This window comes from Wyeomyia smithii, chromosome 2 (assembly GCF_029784165.1).
Source record: "Wyeomyia smithii strain HCP4-BCI-WySm-NY-G18 chromosome 2, ASM2978416v1, whole genome shotgun sequence".
NCBI lineage: Eukaryota > Metazoa > Arthropoda > Insecta > Diptera > Culicidae > Wyeomyia > Wyeomyia smithii.
In genome coordinates this window covers 104,292,233-104,313,062 of record NC_073695.1, presented here as the reverse complement: position 1 = coordinate 104,313,062, position 20,830 = coordinate 104,292,233, and the positions used below count along the sequence as shown (strand labels likewise).

The window sequence follows — 20,830 nt, the reverse complement described above, 5'->3', positions numbered from 1 at the left end:
CAAAAAAATTCCCCTTCTCCAATTATTCATACTAGAAACTGAGTATGCGATCGTGTGTCGCACACGCGCGTTTGTGTGTGTGCGTGTGTGCGCGTGTGTGTGTGCGCGTGAGTGTGTGTGACTGTGTGCGTGTGTATGTGTGTGTCTGTCTATGTGTGTGTATGTGTGTGTGTCAGTGTATGTGTGATGTAAGTTTTATGAGAATCGGATGATATACCAATTTTTGGCAGCACTTTGAGTGTTGCTGTGTCAGGAAATTTCAATGATTTTTATGTTCGAAAATCACAATTTTGAGCTTAACTTCGATTACCTAATTCCCTCAATTTTGATCTGATTTTGGATCAACGAGTTTCGTTTTGAGGGGAAATTTATGTTAGTTTTCAGAACTCTTGTGTGCCGTAGAGTCTCGTGAAACAGTTCGGAATGATCGGATAATCATATATATGAAATTAACCGTATTTTTCGAATTTTTGGGTCCCGGTTTGCATATCGACGTTCCAAATCCGTTAATCCCAAATTCGCGAAACGGGAAAATATATAACGAATGTACGTTGAAGTACGATTTCTTATATTGTTTATTTATTTTCCATTAAATCTTTTAATCGGTCAAACGGCTCAAAAATTACAATTTTTTGAAAAATGATTGCCGATTTTTGGCAACTTTAATTCAAAATGGATGACACTAAGGACCAAACAATAAAATACGGGTATAAAGTTTTCCATAAAGAACAAGTATATCAATGTTGAACATGATCTGAACAAAAAAATAAATCTGATAATAAAAATGGTTTAACGAAATTTTAGGGACCCAACATTTTCGGACATCAGAAATAAGTTCAGCACCCAAAAATTGGCATTATACGTCATTTTCAAGCATTTTAGAAAAAAAATTAGGTTTTTCCAACTTTTGTTCAGAAACCCGCCTCTCTGCGGGGCATTGAAAAAACACTTTGTGTACAGATAAATCATCCCAGATTGCCTGCAACACTTTTTACAGTTCATTGTTTGTACACCGCCGTCTATCCGTTCGTTTTTATATGCCCGCGGCATCAGTCAGACAAAAGAATTTACTTCAAACTCGCCTGACCATATCACCCCAAAAAAACTGTCCATTTTACCCCAAACAGGACGCCTTTCTAAAAACTCAATTCCTTCCACTATTTTCGATCAAACTTTTCGCAATCTTTCATTAAAATATACTCTTTTACTAGACAAACACGGCTGCAAAGCTCATTAGACTGAAAACATCGAAGAAGTTCTCAAAAAACCTTAAATACACGAGCGTCAAACTTACAGCAAAATCAACTTGCAACGTGCACCTGTCACAGCAAACCATGGAATTTTTATATTAGTTAGAGTTTAGTAGTTCAAGGAAAGGATGAAGTAGTACATGGAACCCAAAAATGTAATACTTTTCAAGATAAAGCACCTGTCCATTTCACCCCAGGGGTCCAAATTACCCCAAACTACCCTACTAGTTTTATAGCTCGTACGAAACCAGAATTCCACAATGTACACCACTTGTGGGAGAACGGGAATGCACCAGAGTTCCACATTGAAAATTGCCCATAGCGTTCCAATTACGGCTAATCTATCCACCATTTTAAAAATAACTGCTGAAAAAAGGAAAGCAAGTAGCAATCAAGCTCACCTATTGTACCGTTCCAGCGCAACCAGGAGCTAAATCGTCGTTGACGTGCTGTTTTATATCACATTATTTTGCTTCAAATATGATACACATAGGATTATTTATATTGACGTTAGAAATGCTACATCATTGCTTTAGAATTTAGAGCGAATCAATTACGAATCTTCCATGAACTCTTGAGGATAAAAACACACAATCGACCTACGTAATTTTCTATATCTCTCTCAGCACATTTGACAACCGTCACGTTCCCGGACCGCTTGACATCCAGTTGGTGCGAAGAAAGCGTTACTGCCATTGACTGCGATTTAATAATGCAATCCAAGGTAGGTTAAAGAATAAATTAAACTCACATTGAAAATAACGGCCTTTTGAAAGGTTCATTCTGGTGTATACAGCAGTGAAAATAAATCTGAACATCTGCGAGGGCGATGATTGCACATTGCTAATTTTATGGACGCGAAACAATTGAATTCCACTATTACGAAAGCGCCCGTTGGCAGTAGTTTTAGCCGTAAAGCTTAGAAGAAGGTGGCAGCGTGTATGCAAAGCGCTTCGTGATGTGGGAAAATTTTCGTCGCCCAAACGGCGATGCTGCGTAAACAAATGCGTCATTTTAATTGATTGATCTATCATATTATAAAATACGATGATACGCTTCTTGTAGATTCTTGCCAGCAGCGTATCGGTCGTACGGTTTGTTGGCTTTCGATCAACAATGCTTGATTGGGCAATCGTAGCCAGATAAAACTAAATATCTTATGTATGCTTTCAGCAGAATAAGAAATTTATTCAGTTCCATAGATATATTGAGTAAACGGGTGCTTGTTTACATTCAATCATTCAAATTAAAATACTTTTAGCTCCACTAAAATGGTAAGCAGTGGAGACACTTGGTCATTTACTGCGATAGGCTCAAAAACCCATTGTTCGCAGCATTAAACATACATCAGATAATCGTAAAAATACTTCATTGGCGTTATTGGTATCCACGAATATAACTACATAATCCAGCAACATATCAGACTAGATAAGTTTCAGAAAATCTAAAGAGAAACTGAGAAACTGTACGACATCAAAGGTAGCAATTGAAAAAGGAGTTCCTTTACGCTACTGGCAATAAACAAACAAACAAACAAACAAACTAAATTTTTGAAAAAGTTGAAACTGAAAACATTCTTTAAAATGTAACATTTAGAGAAAAGAATTTCTTATATTCATCCATTCTGAACCATTTACCAAAAGTTTCAAAATTATTATACATTGGTATTTATTTTAACATTTTCTAAGGTTAAATTCAAAATAACTTGAAAACGGATGCATTTAGGAAGATAATTATTATGAGCTTTTTGATTGTAAATAACTTATGTAAGATCATTGGAATACAATTATTCCTAAAAATGTTGGAAAGAAACATACTACTGGTACACACAGGTTTGCCCTAGAGTTCAAACTGAAAAAAATGAAGGATGAATGAGTGAATCTTGGTGTTCCTAGCAAAAATAAGATTTTCAGAAAATCCAATGAGTTTTCTTGTAAGCCAACGTAGGAGCGACGAACCCAGCGAGCACTTACTGTGTGGCATTTTGACGCACTTTTGCATACACAGGGGCCTCAAAATTCACAGGAATGGTTGAAAAGCTATATTTTTTTAAGAGCAACTGTTTTGAGTTTTATGGCAACATTTTTTTCTCACATTTCGATATCCTGGCATTTATATCAGTTTCTTAACCTGAACCTAGATAAAGCCTAGCGTAGTAAGTGGCAAATTTTACATCGTTTAAAAAGGATTTGTGCCACTCAGTGGGGCATAAATAGCAGAAAAGATGATTTACTTCAATGAGGATTGTCACAAATATACTATTTATCTAGTCCGACCTTTTCGTATGCGGGTTAAAAGTTCGAATTTGAACATGTTTCTGAGTGAAATTCTACTGGAACAAACAAAATTTGAGATACCCATGTAATGAGTTTTTGTGCTACTTGGTAACGAAACCGACGTTGGCTTCGTACCACTCCAGGACATAATTTGAATAGTAGTACGAAGCTAGATCCGGCCAGAAGATCATAGGTCCCTCGTGTTTCTACAGCAGAAGAAGCAGGAGCTTCTGTAGACACTCCTTAACGAAGATCTCCCCATTTACAGTTCCGGTAGTCACACATCAAACTTGTGCTGGGCAGTGAAGAACAGTAGCTACGAGGAACAGGAAGCTTCTGGAAGTTCACCTTGACGTGAGTCTTATCGTCCATGATGAGACAACAAGGCTTCGTCAGCATCTGGGTGTACAGTTTCCGGGCCCGTGACTTTTCCACCGTATTTTGCCGTTAGTCACGATTAGAAGCGTAGGATGATCCTTTGTACGTATACAGTCCCTCCCGGTTCTTGGCTCTCTGAATTGGTATCTCTAGCAATCGCGATGAGTATGGATGACACTGGCGCCCAAGGATTCTTCCTACAAAGTATGCGAATCATTTGTCCAGACTTTTACAGACTGGGAGCTCCAGACGTTCGTGACCCCCCCCCCTCCCCCCAGGTTGTTCTGGGCAGTTATGCAGAGGTGCCTGGATGACTGTCTCTTTCCGGACAGGTGGAAGCGGCAAAGACTGGTCTTGCTGTCGAAGGCTGGGAAGCCGCCAGGGAGTCCATCGGCATATAGGCACATATGCCTGCTGGACACTGCGGGCAAGGTGCTTGAGAGGATTATCTTCAACAGACTGGTGAGGTACACGGAGGGAGTACCTGGCAAGTAACCAGTTCGGCTTCCGAAGGTGCAGGTCCACGCTGGATGCCATCTCCTCCGTCACCAAGACGGCGGAGATAGCACTCCAGCGCAAGAGAAGAGGAATACGCTATTGCACAACCGTCACGCTCGACGTGAAGAATGTGTTCAATAGCGCCAGTTGAAACTCCATAGCGCTCGCGCTCAGGAGCATCCATAATCCGGTGTCGCTGTACAAGATTCTGGAAAATTACTTCCAGAATCGAGTACTTGTTTACAACACGGAGGAGAGTCAGAAGTGCGTCCCAATCACTGCAGGAGTTCCGCAAGGTTCTATCCTGGGTCCGGTGTTGTGGAATGTCATGTATGACGGGGTGTTGAAACTCAAGTTCCCTGTAGCGATTGTGATAGTCGGCTTTGCAGACGATCGAGGAGGTCGAGTTGACGGCCGCGACTGTATACGCAAGGTCGAGGACTGGATGCACTTCAGGAAACTGGAGCTAGCGCATCATAAGACGGAGGTCGCGGTTGTGAACAACCGTAAATCGGAGCAACAGGCGGTGGCCAGAGTCGGAGACACACGCCGACACGAAAAGCTCACGATCGGGAGTCACGTCGACTATGCCTGTAAGAGGGCCTCATCGACTATTGCAGCACTATCTCGTCGAATAGCTCAGCGGTTTATGGCAGCAAGCGAAGACTTCTTATCAGCGTGGTTTCGTCCATACTTATGTATGGTGGGCCAGTGTGGTCCAGAGCGCTAGGTACTAACAGTTACCGCAGAAACCTGGAAAGAGCCTACAGGCTCATGTGGCTGAGAATTACGTATCGTACGGTGTCATACGATGCAATATGTGTCTTGTCCGGCATGATGCCTATCAGCATCGCCATCAAGGAGTACAGAGAATGTTTCGACCAACGTGACACAAGGGGCATACGAGGTACCAAAAGATATCCGGTTGGGTCGGTAGGCGCCATGGTAAAGTGAACTTCCACCTGACACAGATCCTGTCAGGCCATGATTGCTTCAGGCAATACCTGCACAGGTTCGGACACGCGGGGTCCCCCATGTGTCCCGAGTGCGTGGGGGGGGGAGGAGACTGCTGAGCATGTTAAGTTAAGCTCTTATTTAAATGAATAAATTGATTTTTTTTTTTTTTTTTTAAGGGGGGATTTGTTAGTAGCTTAAGTAAATATTAGTAAATAATGAGTATGTGTGTCCAATCACAAATGGTGACTTCTCAACACTGTTAGAAATTTGTAATTCTAATTGTTAGGATTTGTTTGCTTTCGCAGTTAGGACTTATCATTCGTAGGGATTTAAACCTACTTGTCAGAAAAGGGGAAGTAAACTTACAACTAACTTAATTGCTAACTTATTGGCTATAAAGAGAGCTTATCGTAGCAATTGAGGATTGTAACGATTTTTGTCGAAAATTGTTAATAATTTTATTTGACATAGTTTCTAATGGTTCAACACCAGTAAGTCTATGTAATTCGAGTGTACCAAACCAAGGAGGACGCTTCAAAATCATTTTCAGAATTTTATTCTGAATCCTTTGGAGCGTTTTCTTCCTTGTTGAACAGCAACTTGACCAGATCGGTACAGCATAGAGCATTGCTGGTCTAAAAATTTGTTTGTAAATCAAAAGTTTGTTCTTCAAACAAAGTTTAGAATTCCTGTTAATGAGAGGATATAAACATCTCGTATATTTGATGCACTTGGCTTGTATACTCTCACTGTGCTCTTTGAAAATAAGTTTTTTATCATAAATTAGTCCCAAGTACTTAACCTTGTCAGACCAACTTAAAATGACCCCATTCATCTTGACAACGTGATTATTGTTTGGCTTGAGGAAAGAAGCCCTAGGCTTATGCGGAAAAATTATCATTTGAGTTTTAGAAGCATTGGGAGAGATTTTCCACTTTTGCAAGTAGGAAGAAAAAATATCTAAACTTTTCTGCAATCGACTGCATATGACACGAAGGCTTTTTCCTTTTACGGAAATGCTTGTGTCATCGCAGAACAATGACTTTGTGCATCCTGGAGGCAAATCAGGAAGATCTGAAGTGAATATGTTGTACAGGACTGGACCCAAGACTGAACCTTGAGGTACACCTGCTCTGACAGGAAATCTATCAGATTTTGAATTCTGATAGACAACCTGCAGAGTTCGATCAGTAAGATAATTTTTTAAAATTTTGATTAGGAAAATTGGAAAATTAAAAGTTTGCAATTTCGCAATCAAACCTTTATGCCAAACACTGTCGAATGCTTTTTCTATGTCTAAAAGAGCAGCTCCAGTGGAATAACCTTCAGATTTGTTAGCTCGTATCATATTAGTAACTCTGAGCAATTGATGAGTTGTGGAATGCCCATGGCGAAATCCAAACTGTTCATTTGCAAAAATTGAATTTTCGTTGATGTGTGACATCATTCTGTTAAGAATAATTCTCTCAAACAGTTTACTTATTGAAGAAAGCAAACTGATTGGTCGATAACTTGAAACTTCAGCTGGGTTCTTATCCGGTTTTAAAATGGGAGTAATTTTTGCATTTTTCCATAATTTGGGAAAATATGCAATTTTGAAGCAGCAATTGAAAATTTTCACTAAAAATTCCATTGTGCTCTCAGGGAGATGTTTGATTAGTATATTAAGGATTCCATCGTCACCAGGTGCTTTCATATTTTTGAAATTTTTAATAATTGATTTAATCTCATTCAAGTTAGTTTCAATTATTTCTGCAGGTAAAAAATTCTGGGAAGAAATTAAATCAAATTGACGTGTGACTTCATTTTCAATTGGACTCACAAAATTCAAATTTGAGTTATGAACATTCTCAAACTGCTGAGCAAGTCTTTGAGCCTTTTGTTCATTGGATACAAGAAAACGTTCACCATCTTTCAAAACTGGAATAGGCTTTGAAGGTTTCTTAAGAATCTTCGACTGCTACCAAAATGGTTTCGAATATGGTTTCAATTTTTCAACTTTAGTCTCAAAATTTTGGTTTCTCAGAAGAGTAAATCTATGTTTAATCTCTTTCTGTAATTCTTTATAAATAGTTTTAAAAACAGGGTCACGAGAACGTTGATATTGACGTCTGCGGACATTTTTGAAACGAATTAGAAGTTGAAGATTTTCGTCAATTATTGGTGAATCAAATTTCATTTGAGCCTTTGGAACAGAATAATTCCTGGCATCAACAATTGCACATTTTAATGCTTCCAAAGCGGAATCAATATTCACTTCGTTTTGCAAATCAAGCTCATTATTGAAATTTCTCTCAATATGAGTTTTGTATCTTTCCCAATTAGCCTTGTTATAATTAAAAACAGAGCTCATAGGGTTTAAAACTGATTCATGTGATAAAGAAAAAGTTATTGGAAGATGGTCAGAATCAAAGTCAGCATGTGTGATCAAATCACTACATACATGACTTTGATCTGTAAGCACCAAATCAATAGTTGAAGGGTTTCTTACAGAAGAAAAGCATGTAGGACTATTCGGAGACAAAATAGAATAGTATCCTGAAGAACAATCATTGAATAAAATTTTGCCATTGGAATTACTTTGAGAATTATTCCATGAACGATGTTTAGCGTTAAAATCGCCGATTATGAAAAATTTCGAACGATTTCTAGTGAGTTTTTGTAAATCACCTTTAAAATAATTTTTGAGCTCGCGTGTGCATTGAAATGGTAAATATGCTGCGGCAATAAATAAAATCCCAAGTTCAGTTTGAACTTCAATTCCCAAAGTTTCAATAACTTTCGTCTCAAGATGGGGAAGAGCACGATGTTTGATTCGGCGATGAATAACAATTGCAACTCCACCGCCGGAACCCTGAATCCTATCAAATCTATGAACCACGTAATTGGGATCATATTTTAATTTAATGTTAGGTTTCAAAAATGTTTCAGTAATAATTGCAATATGCACATTATTTACTGTTAAAAAGTTAAAAAGCTCATTCTCATTGGCCTTCAATGAGCGAGCATTCCAATTTAATATTTTAATTGTTTTATTTAAAATCATTGCTAAATTTTAAATTAGAAACAATTTTAATAGTAAAATTTGTGCCTATTTGAATGGCTTCAAACATTGATTTTGCCTGCAACATGGCGTTCATAAGATCGAACATTGCCTGTTGCAAAAAAGAAAGTTTACCTGCCGTAATAGGCCCCAGGCAGTTGACATTAGAAAAAATATTGTCGGCAGCAATATTAGCTGGAGTGATAGGTGTACAATTATTTTCTAGCGTGTTTTGCTTACCCATATTAACGGTCATTTTCGAACTACCAACACTAGGCGGTATAATGTTCGAACTACCTGTAACCTGTGCATAAGTTAAACGGGTATGCAAAGGAGTAGGTAAACTATGCGTCACTGGTACGCTTGGAGAATTTTGTTTTGAAGTTGGTTTTAATTGAGAAATTGAATTTTGTTTACCTTGCCTTGCCTTAACAATTGCTAAACGGACTGGGCATTGATAAAAATTTGACATATGGTTGCCGTTACAATTCGCACAGCGAAAATTTTTACTCTCTTTCACAGGACATGTGTCCTTTTTGTGAGAAGAGTCTCCACAATTAAGACATTTTTGGTCCATGTTACAGAATTTGGAACCATGGCCATAACGTTGGCAAGTACGGCATTGGGTGATATGCTTTTCACCTCCGCTATACTTCCTATAAATTTCCCACTTTACACGCACATTATACAAAGCATGTGCTTTTTCAAAAAAATTTAAGTTGTTAACCTCATTGCGGTTAAAATGAATTAAATAATTAACAAGGGAAATTCCAGCTCTCTGACTGTTTTCGCCTCGTGATTTTTGTTTCATTAGAATTACTTGGGTAGGGGCTATGCCAAGTAATTCTGTTAAAGTAAGTTTGATCTCATCAACGGTTTGATCGTTGGTGAGACCTTTCAAGACAACCTTGAACGGCTTGGCGTTCTTGGTGTCGTATGTAAAAAATTTGTACATCTTGTCAGTTAAATACTGAACAAGACGATCACGACCCTTTACTGAGTCGGCTAATAAGCGGCATTCACCTCTACGGCCAATCTGATAGGTAACTTTAACGTCAGAAACAAACGTTGAAAGTTCCTTTTTGAATATATTAAATTCAGAAGAAATAGTTACCACAATAGGTGGAACTTTCTCCTTTTTCAAACATTTTATATTTTGTATAGTTTCAATATTAATAACTTCCATTTCACCAGCTTCTTGCTCAGGCAAAATATCAAAAGGATTGTCACTACAGACACTCGATGTGTCAGAAAGAGATGCCTCTCTTTTCCTCCCCGCAGCGATGCGAGGTTTCTTTTTCCGTCCAGCCATTTCAGGTGATACGAAAAAAGTTAAAACAAATGTTAAATTCAAAAGTAGGTAGTCTTGAGAAAGACTGATGGGAAATAACTTTCAGGTAGTCTTTAAAAGACACACTGACAAAACACAAACTTTGAAGCTATAGGCAGTCAAAGACCAGTCCACAAGCAACCGAAAAAACGTCTGATCTGTAGGACAGTTCAAGACGCACTGACTGCTGAGCATGTCTTCTTCGTATGCCCTCGTTTCGTAAGAGCGAGGAGCGACATAATGGCTGTGAGTGGGCCTGGCACTACTCCGGACAATCTAGTCTGGAAGATGTGCGACGACCCGGACATCTGGAACACGGCCTGTGCGGCCGCCTCCCAGATTATCCTAGAGCTTCAATGTGTGTGGCGGGTCAACCACCAACATGCCAGTGGTAGCTTACTACCAGTCTCCAGGTAGTTAGCTAGGAGGTTATAAAAGTTATAAGGGTGCACCACGCACAAAAGCCACTAATACTTAACTACGTAATACTTAACCATCGTTCCGGGAAGACCAGGGCTGGAGACTGGAGGGGTTTTAGTGGGTCGGGACAGGTGGTCTTAGGTGTCTTTTCGCAGATTTCCCCGCCACCTTAAAAAAAGACATTCGTCCCGACTAAACAATATTTTTCACAGATGACTCAAAAATAGGAAACTTTGAAGTAGATACTTTTGCAATTTTTTAATGTACGATTTTTTGTCTGACTAGAAAACACAGACATGCAAATATTTGTGTTTTCTTTAACAATCAGGCAGCGTTGACAGCACTTGGTGTTTATAAAAGTACATCCAAGATTGTCCGGGAATGTTTTCTCCATTTCGACAGTTTTGTCAAACGAACTCAGTTAATTTGTACTTGGTTCCAGGACATTGTGGTTTTGGTGAAAATGGAAGAGCAGACAAGCTTGCAAAACAAGAATCTAGCTTACAGTTCATTGGCCCAGAACCTTTCAGTGGTATATCAAACTCCTATAGCTCAATAAAAGACCTCTTTGTGCACCTTTTGCAATATGGAATGCGAGACATCGGAGAAGCTGCTGCGCAGTTGATGGATTGATTTCTCTTGACAGTGGCTATTTACATCCCAAAGAGACTGGGTCTTTGAATCCCAGGAAGGTATACGACTCATTTGTTCACGAATAATATGACTCCGACGTAACTATGTCAACTACCCCCTCTCTTATATGTGATAAAAGGTAATGCAAATTTAACCCTCTCCTCCATTCATGCGTTACGTAATATGTGCACGACGACGCCTAAGTTGAACCACAACTAGACTAGAAGTTGAACCACACTAGACTTTTCCAAGATTTTTTTCATATTCATAAATACTTTTATTTTGACTTCTCAATTTTTATTTTTGACTTCCCATACTTGAATTAATATTCCTATATCAAAAAATGACTTCTTGTTTGAAAGGAGCTTGTAAATTGAACATTAATTTGGTAGGTAAACTCATCAAACAATCAAAATTTTTTGAAAGCATCCAAAAATAGAAGCCGTTATTTTCCTGCGGTTTGTAATTATTTGTAATTATAAATAACAAAATTGCTGAAAATGTTCTCGATGGATTATTCCAATAGAAGCAGTATAACCATAAATTCAATAAATTTAGAAAAAGAAAAATCAGGCAGTTGCTTAGTATTCTACTACCGTAAATAAATATAATTAATGGTTTTTTTTTATATGCCTCTGTCGCTATAGAGACCGGTGACTGTATAATTAAGCACAAAAGTAGACGTAACGAGAAAACGTGCCCAGATAACACGTCATAATATAAGACCGGGTTTCTATAGAGAGAAAGCCCGCACCAACAAATGCCAGGCGGTGCCAAGTATTTCTATTTGTGGTAGCATAATGCGAAAGCTCTTCTATGTTTGCTTTCTAATCAATCTATACGGAAATCAAAAGTGTATTCGAAGTGTCACCGGACTGACTATTATTGGTTTTGTAGGTGTTGCCGTCTGAGGAATAATCACGCATTTTCATCGCTACGTCAATATCGAAGACGCCAAAAAAGTTTTTTCCTAGACTTGGCAAGAACCCAATTTGCTATGAAATCACAATCAGCACGATTGTGTATACAAAAGAAGGTTTTGTATAATCGAAATGACCGATAACACCGCATGGTCTTTATTTCTCCTCACTGTCTATGTAGTGTAAACACGGTGTGTTTACCTAATGCGAAAAACACGTGGTCTGTCTATGCAGGCTTAGTGGTATTAGCTCCGTAATAGCTCATATGATAGAAAGAAGTTCAGATGATCTTCAAGCAGCTTAGGCTTTTATACTACCGGCTGAAATAAAGCGAAACCTTGATTCGTTATTTCGAAGAGTTATTATACTGTTTGCAGGTATTTATTTAAATTTCAAAACGTTTTACATTTGTTTTTACTTGGCAGGCACTTTACTTCTCAATTGGATACCGGATATTTCGTTTCAGTGTTCCAAAAAAAGCTAACATGCGATATCAAAATATCTTTCTGGTTGTTTCATGTATGTCAACAAAGTTGGCAGTTGCAATTCTACCTATATATTCGCAATAAATCTGATATAACACCAAGAACATAATCACAGCTGATTTCGTATGCCTCTCACGATGGGTCCGTTTGTATTGTAACGAAGGTGAAATGTTTGCATGACAGTAATAAATTACCACCAGGAAGCTTTCACTTTCTGCTCACTGATCACCCAGGAAAGTTATCTGTCAACACTCAAAGATTCTAGGAAATAGACAGACAATGCTTTGTAAAATTTCACGTTCAAACTTTTATATTAATTTTTCATTTATCTTGGAAACTTTGTACGCGAATTTCTAACGTTCGTCGCCACAATTGGATCTCAAACATTCAAATAAAAATACAACGCCCACGCCGTACCTACTTCCAGTTGAAGGTCGTACTAGAATGGAGAACGATGAAGATGGAACTTAACCAATTGATATTCAATGTTCGTAACGCGTGTGAGGCAAGACAAAAATAAACTCATAAAATTTAGTGTTTATGACCGACATTTAGGGAGTCACTCACATTCTGCGGCAAAAACTGCAACCGGTAGACACAACGATATGAGTAGACACCGCGCCAACGCGCGACAGCCGGCCGTTGTCGGGTCATGGGGTAATTTATAAACTGTGAAATTGTGACAAATGGACTCAAACCGTTTAATTCATGGTGGCACTAGGGTAAGGGACCCATAATTCGCCCTGACCCCATAATTCGCCCACCCACTAATCAACGAATTGTTTACGGGGTTTGTCATTGAATTATGCCAAATAATAATTTATTTTTAATCTCAGCTGTTTCTTTTTTATGTTTAAACACGGTTCTAAGAGTTGACACTATATTGCGAACAATGAAAAAAATAGGTGGGCGAATTTTGGGTACTCAAATAAAGTGGGCGAATTATGGGGTCGTTACCCTACTGCACTGGGCTGGATGGATTAGGGAAACGAAGAAACGAGTTAACGGCACTTATGCCTAGTTCCTGTTCTGTCGCCTTGCGGCACGCGACATGGGCATTTGTTGAGCATTCGAAAATAATAGCGGCAATTTTGTTAGTATACCTTCCGCTGCTTCTATAGATTGCCATTTTTGCATGAACATAAGAAATGTTATTCTGTCGATGCTAAAAAAAACTTTAAAGCACGAGTTTTTGCTAGTTGACACCAAGAGTTTGTGAGTATGCGTGTACATGAAAGAGATGAGGAAAACGCGAATGGAGCATCTCTAGCGAGAAGAACCATTTTTGTCTACACTCAAAACCAGATGTCACTCTTTTGAAATAAAATACCTAGAAGCTTAAAACGATAGAAGAATGCGTTTCACAAAAAACAATTTCGTTAAATTTTTATTTATTATAAGATCTGTTGATAATTGAACCGATTGAAACTGCAAGATACAATGGCAAGGGTTCACTGAACAGTCACATTTTGGACGGGCTTCAGTAGCAAGATGTGTCAAACTAGAGTTCTTGAAATTGCATTCTTCATTGGTCTGGATTGGGTTTATTGATTATTGAAAAGTGTGATCATCATGAATTGCACACCACACCGAGAATAATTTGATAATTGTCGCTTTTTCGCCTAATTTTAATAATGTTGATCAATCGCAGGCAACACACAGGCGACAAAATATTCCTCATCATTTCTACGCTATGCTTTATCATATTGCTCATTGATGTTATAGAAGTCAGGTCACCGGGCGACACTAAATATGATTTGCAGATATCATTTTCATGGTTTGAATATGAATTGTGGCTGTCCAAACAGGTGAGAAGCAAATATGCTATATTGTGCACATTTTTATCTACGCAAGAATAGTATGTGGTGTAAGTGTAACGCTCTATCAAACACTCCAGAAACGCATACTTTGTTTCAGTAACATAACTTTATTTTTTTTTACTTTGTCAATTATTCAAACAGTATTGATTGAATTTGTGAGTCATATTCAATAAGTACGGATTTCTATCAGAATGCTCTAATAACTGTAATGGAAACTATACTATCACTTACTCTAGCAATTGATTGATTTTACGAAAAGTGAAGCATTGGAAGTTATTCTGTTTATTCGAACCACCGAAAAAGTATCGTCTTGTTCAAATCAACGGGTCCAGGGGGTATTATAAATTGAAAAAGAATAAAATAAAAGTTTGAAAACAAACAGTTTGTGGTCCATGGGAAAAGCATTGTGGCATCATTTTTTTCCTCATCTAAATTGTGGCATCATTAAACGACAATAGTTTGCTTGGACTGATCAACTTTTCTTTCGTACCAATGCGTATTCTACAACATATAATTATTATGAAAATTATTTACTAAACGATTACCTAGCATGCAATTATGATGATCTTTTTCTGGAAAAGAAGTTTAACTAGAGAAATTTGAAAGGAGAGCAATAAAAAAAAAAGTGTTTACGTTTCATAATGTTGACGCGTATCATTATATAGCTTTTACTAAAAATGTGATACCCTGAGACAGTCATTACACATATACATTTACCGAGCCTCCTTAGTTACCCCGCCAAGTATCAGTATTTACAACGGCCTAGGAAGTAAGGTGCTGTATCATAATCGGACCAGTCCGAAAATGTATCATGATCAGAAAAATTTTTCATATGCGACATTGCTCCACTATTTAGCGAAAAGTTATTTCATATATTCACTCGTGTCATCAAACAACTCCTCCTGATGATGTTCAGGAAGTTTCATTGAGATTAGTAATGCTTCGTTAGTAAAAAAGTTTTGATAAATGATACATATGATACAAGCGATAATGGAATCAAATAGTTAAATGCTTCTATAACATCTAAATTTCATGTAGGAACAATATTTGTGCGAAATATTTGCTTAAATGTTGGAATTATTGGTGGAATGCGAAGACCTTTTTTGTATCGTGATCGGAACCGTTTACTTCTGAGACTTCACCGCTACACTTCACCTGTGCTTGATATGATGATGGATTTCACGTAGGTACTATCCATAGGAATTTTTTTGTTGAATAACGTTTTTTTCCTTGATAGTGCCAATTAAGAAATGTTAAGAATAGTTTTAGGCAATTAAATTTTCTGCTTAAAATACTTAAATTCAAACGGATCACAAATAAAATAGTTGGTTCGATTATGAAACATTTTTTGTTCACCCTGTGTCGATCATGATACAAATTCTATGATCAGAGAAAACGATAGGGTAACGGGGGTATTTTGGCCCACATGCATATTTTGACCCACCCGGTAATATTTTACGCATTTTATCTGAGAAATCAATGAATATCAGAGAACTATACATGCAACATTGAATAACACACCTAAGAATCATACTACACTATAATTTTCGGCGAAAAACTGGCTCTAGGTAGTGTTATTTTGGAATTACTTCATACATATTCAAAGTCATGGCTGAGTCAACCCAAAGTCAAGAGGAAGTGGTAATATACAAGTCAACGTCCGGAAGCTATTGTAACAAATATGTATGCTTTTGAAACAATTCGTTGTTGTAGTAACATCAATAAAATGTCATAGGAACAGTTTGTATTCTCTAACATGTTGGAAAAAGTTGAAAAAGTGGTTAAACGCATGGCTGAAATATGTTTGCCTCTTTCTGAAGCAAACATATTTTGACCATGCCAAGTTTTGACATCTCTTTGATTACCGTTCGGCCGTTGCACGTGAACAAAAAACCAGCTTGTGACAATTTACAGGTAATTACTTCTTAATTTATCACATTTAACGATATGAAATTAGATGAGAATGCCTGTCAAACCACTGTGAGCCAAATCATTTCATTTTTAGATGCCTAAAATTTACAAACATTCACAGCAGAAGAATGTTCTCCTAAAACCCACTATTTTTGCTTTAAAAATACTGATGATGATCTTAAATATAATTAGTCCGAACTATTTCCATACACGTCTGTAGATATAAAGGTGGGCCAAAGTAAAAATTTGGTGGACCAAAATATGTTTTTAGCACTTCGTAGAAATTTTGATTTTTCTAGGATATTTTTTCAATATATTGCATTGTTGAACGGTGTATATTAAAATAGACACTTAGATTTTAACAATGGTATAATAGAGTAGGTATTTATGTTGAAAAATTGTGTTTGTTTTCAATGAACTGTACGAACACTTCCCAAAGCTGGCCAATATACCCCCGTTACCCTATATCTGAATAAATTTACGTCGGATTTGCTACAAAATAACCCTTGTAAATACAGGTTTTACCCTACAGTTTACACTTTAGTGCCCCTAGCAAAGATAACTTTTTCAGACAATAAATGAGTTTTCCCGTAAGCAAGCATAGAAGCGACAAACCCGGCGAGCAACTGCTCTGAGGCCTTTTGATTAACTTTTGCATTAACTAGGGGCACCAGAATTCACATGGATGGTTAAAAAGCTATAATCTTTTATTTTTCCAGTTTGAGCTTGAAGGCAACTTTTTTTTTTGCTTTTGTCGATCAGTGTTATTGCTTCTGTGAACTAGGCAGATACACAGTACAAAAAAACGAAATTTACAACTAATACAAATGAAAGCACATAACGGTTTTTAGCACATAAAGTGAAAAACATATTTTACATAAATATAAATATGCATGCAAATTCACAATATATTCATTTACATTGCATGTGAATATAATGCCACACGGAATATTACATGGTTTCCAATGCTCCATTTATGTGCATTTAAAGTAATGTAATTTTTTAACTGTGTAGATTGTTTCGATAAACGTAACTTGTTAATGATATCTTGCGTTCCTAATGGTGAAAACGTGACATGAAAATGTATGTACCATGAAAATTTATGTACCATGAAGATGTATGTACCATGAGAATAATCCAAATTGTACCGATCATACATTACCTTATTCATTTCACTGTGTTTGACTTTTTGACGTGGGACTAGAATTAGAAATGAAACTGGCAAATGTTGCGTCAGATTTCAAACGATAATAACAGCATAACCACTTGATAGATAACAATAACCAATATATTGTTGGATGGATAAAGTGTTGAACAGTTTTGTAATACGCTAGTTATCATTAGGGAACATACTTAAATGACGTAGCATTTTTTTCATGATTTCAAAGCCCCCCCTCCCGCCTCGTAGCAATTGGTAACAAAACCAAAACCCCCCCTGAAAAAAACGTAGCATTCGATTACCCCCCCCCCCGCCGCTTCTGGAAAAACGTACAAAAATACAAGTATGTAGTATTTTTTTCCTATGCCGACTCATCACTGCGACCAGAGATTAGATCTGTTGTGATATTACTAAGGTGTTTTCTGTACTCCGCACTTCATATTATTAGAAGTAACACTATTGGAGTAAGTGATACGCTTATCATTCATATCCGTGCTTGAGTGTAAGTTTTACCTTTCCGTTTCAAGCTTACTACTCTACTATACCGAGCCTCTGTTCCTCCTAACAATATCGCCTAATTACAATTCCCTGGAGAGAACTTTCATACGTTACTCACACCAGTTTTATTATAATAGGGACTTATTTCTGTTAGAAGGAGAGCCAACAGGGGTACTGTAGAATTCAGATTGAAGGAAAGGTACTTGGTGGGAAGCCTGAGAATAAACCCATGCTAAATTCCTTTGGCAACCAAATGACCTGATTCTACTAAGATTCGAACCCACGATCACCCGCTTACCAAGGCGGACTCTGTAACCTTGTGGCTACGGAGCTCCTTAAGTAGTAACATACATACAAAAAAATACTCGAAAAAAAACCGTGTCTAATTCAATTCATTTACAACTTAAGCATAGTTTACAGTTACAAGCGAAGTGAAAAATTTGACAGGTGAAAAAGCGTAAATTTTCGCTAGCAAAATCTGTCGTGAAAACCATTTTGTGGATCACGCAGGTATTTCACTAGCTTGCAGTTTACAGTTTAAGCGAACCAAAATGCATGTGTTTACACTTCGAGCGAAGTGAAAATTGGCCGGAATTGACAGAATATAAACGCGCTGAAAACTCAAGTTTTCGCTAGTTGCTGTTTTTTTCACTAGCGTTTGCATGCGTGAAAAAGTAACCCTAAGTGAAAAAGATGAGATCCACAATCTTAGATTTCGCTGGATCGAATTTGTTTACAGTTCCAAGCGAAGTGAAATTTTTGCAGGTTGCATTTTTCACGAGCGTAAAAAATGAACATTTTGTGTAAGATTTTTATTTCGCTTGGAACTCTAAACAAGGCTTTATAGACTCGTGACTGCATCTTCTGCTTCGAAGGGCTTGTGTTTTGGTACAAGAAGTAAGGGTGTATAAACAACTTAGTATGATCCATGTCTGCAGAAAACACAGAAGCTATTCCGGAAATGAAACGAGTATCTTGTAATTTTCACAATTGGGTTGTTTAGCTATTCACGGATTTCCGATTTATATATAACATCTGAAAGAGTGTAATTTTCTGAGCAAAACGTGATTTTTTAAAACTTTATATCATTATCCTTCGATTGTTAAATGAAAAATAAAAATTTGCTCTAAATCGCTACAAAGACAGTTGGTATATGGGCGATTTCGAGCGGTTTTGAATCGTGATTTAAAAAGCGAAGGACAACGATAGAAATTTTTTTTAAATCACATTTTACTTAGAAAATGCATATCTTTCAGATGATATAAAAAACTGATGAGCATGAGCATGAGCATGATTGACCGCCCGCGGTTGCTACTCCGTTATTGCCAGATCAGCTGTAATAACACAGAGAACCAGCGGATGATGTTTGGGATTAACATTCATCCTCAATGTGTTAAAACTGGTGACCTTAATCTTTATATTAGGCAATACCAGCGCCGGCCGCATCCGAATGCAGGTCAAAGAAGGAGTATGTATAGGAACATGTTGACGTGATACTCGCTTTGTTGGAAGCCGAGAACACCTCTGCACTTCCACGAGAAATCACTGGGATGTTGGAGGTGAGGGAAGGGTTTGCAGCTGGGTTCGTTTTGGTAACGATGCACTGATTTCGAGCACCGGGTTCATAACAACTAATATCGCGCCTATGAAATAATTATATTCACCGCGAAAATAAAAACGGGTTCCGAACTCATTCTGTTTGATGATGTAACACTGAAAAAACGAAACGCACGCGACCTATGATTGAACGCACACTGGACCTATAATTAAGTTGATCCCGGACCTACAATTGAATTGAGACAACTCAAATGTTCGGACATCTCCTTACGAGGTCATAATGTAACTGTAACCGTATGTAACCGTGAAACCGAAACGTATCTTTCATTGATTTATATTAGTCAACTATATAATGTTACTAAAGCTACGAATCACGAAAGTTGTATCCACGTTAGTGCCCCTCCACTCCTTATTGTGTTGAAGTGACCCTTTTGGCTACCAACAACTATTACGCGTTGATGATCAATCTGTAGAAAATACGATCTCATGGATGGTATCGACGCGGAGTATCCAGATATTTGGTCACCAGCACATCTGGCTTTATGCCTAATAAATTTCTCGTATACTGTTCGTCTATTTAAGAAAAAACTATTTCATGATTTGAGACCGATTAAAACACGAAAGACCATGGAAAAATGTGTGTGTGTTTACTTGGAAGAAATACAAAATTTATAATTTCGTTCATGGAATCGAATTAAACCAACAAGCAATAAGTATGTTGTTGGGGCCACGTACACGTGTGCGTGGTTTGTATCATAAAATATACAATTTCTATATAGCGCTTGAACGAGTCCGTTGATACGATGAGTAACCTGTGACACCTATTAAGTATGAAAACTGGCAGAGTTGCATGCATTCAAAGCCTTATAATTTGAAAAATGCAAATATACAACCATACATAATACAAACAGTGTTTATTTACAAAGGGCCAAATCAATAACAATCCGAGTATACATGAGCTAGTTTCATTTCCACCTATAAGATTACAATATGGTGAACTGAGAGAAAAGTTTATTTGTAACAATATTTGCGCAAAAGCTAGAAAAATCATAAATTGCAAAACGGTAACGATCATATATTTCCTAATCTCGCGCGCGGTAAATAAATATTTAGCACGCGCTCATTACGGAAAATAGTACATTTCGGTAAGCCGAGCTCGAGCGATTGATCGAACGGCTCAAGAAAATGAACCACGGTTCTTTGCGCGCTAAAACGGATGGTTCGCCCGAGACCGAAGTTTACCGAAACAGCACGATCCATCAATCTCGCGAATAATTGTTAACTATGAGGCGTTTATTGAGACGGTGAGTGACCGGTTCAGAGCCGCTTTCGTAAAGAACTGTTTTGCCCACTTCTACTTCAGATTGCATGTAAAAGAACACAAACACCGATACTTATCTTCCAATTCCCTTCCCATTTGTGAATCGTTGGGCCAGTGCGAGCAGCAGTCCCGGTAATTTGATACACACTATCCAGATATGCACACTACCACCACGAAACTGCGAAACAAAGAGCCGCGAGACAATAACACAATCTAAAGTTTTCTGAACAATTTAACCAATTCCGCTAGAACAATCATAATTTCACCGATAAAACGCACTAAATCGATTTCACTACACTCGATTCCCGTTTCGTCCAATTTTTCTCCCGAAAACTAGGTATATGAATTTTTCATCATCTCTCGACGTTCAATTT

General features: G+C 37.6%; 1 protein-coding gene across 10 annotated transcripts in view; it reads right to left on the bottom strand.

Moving 5' to 3' along the window:
* The window catches only part of LOC129720906 (inositol 1,4,5-trisphosphate receptor), an 87,251-nt gene that overhangs the window by 36,474 nt on the left and 29,947 nt on the right, over positions 1-20,830 (bottom strand). The window lies entirely within an intron of this gene.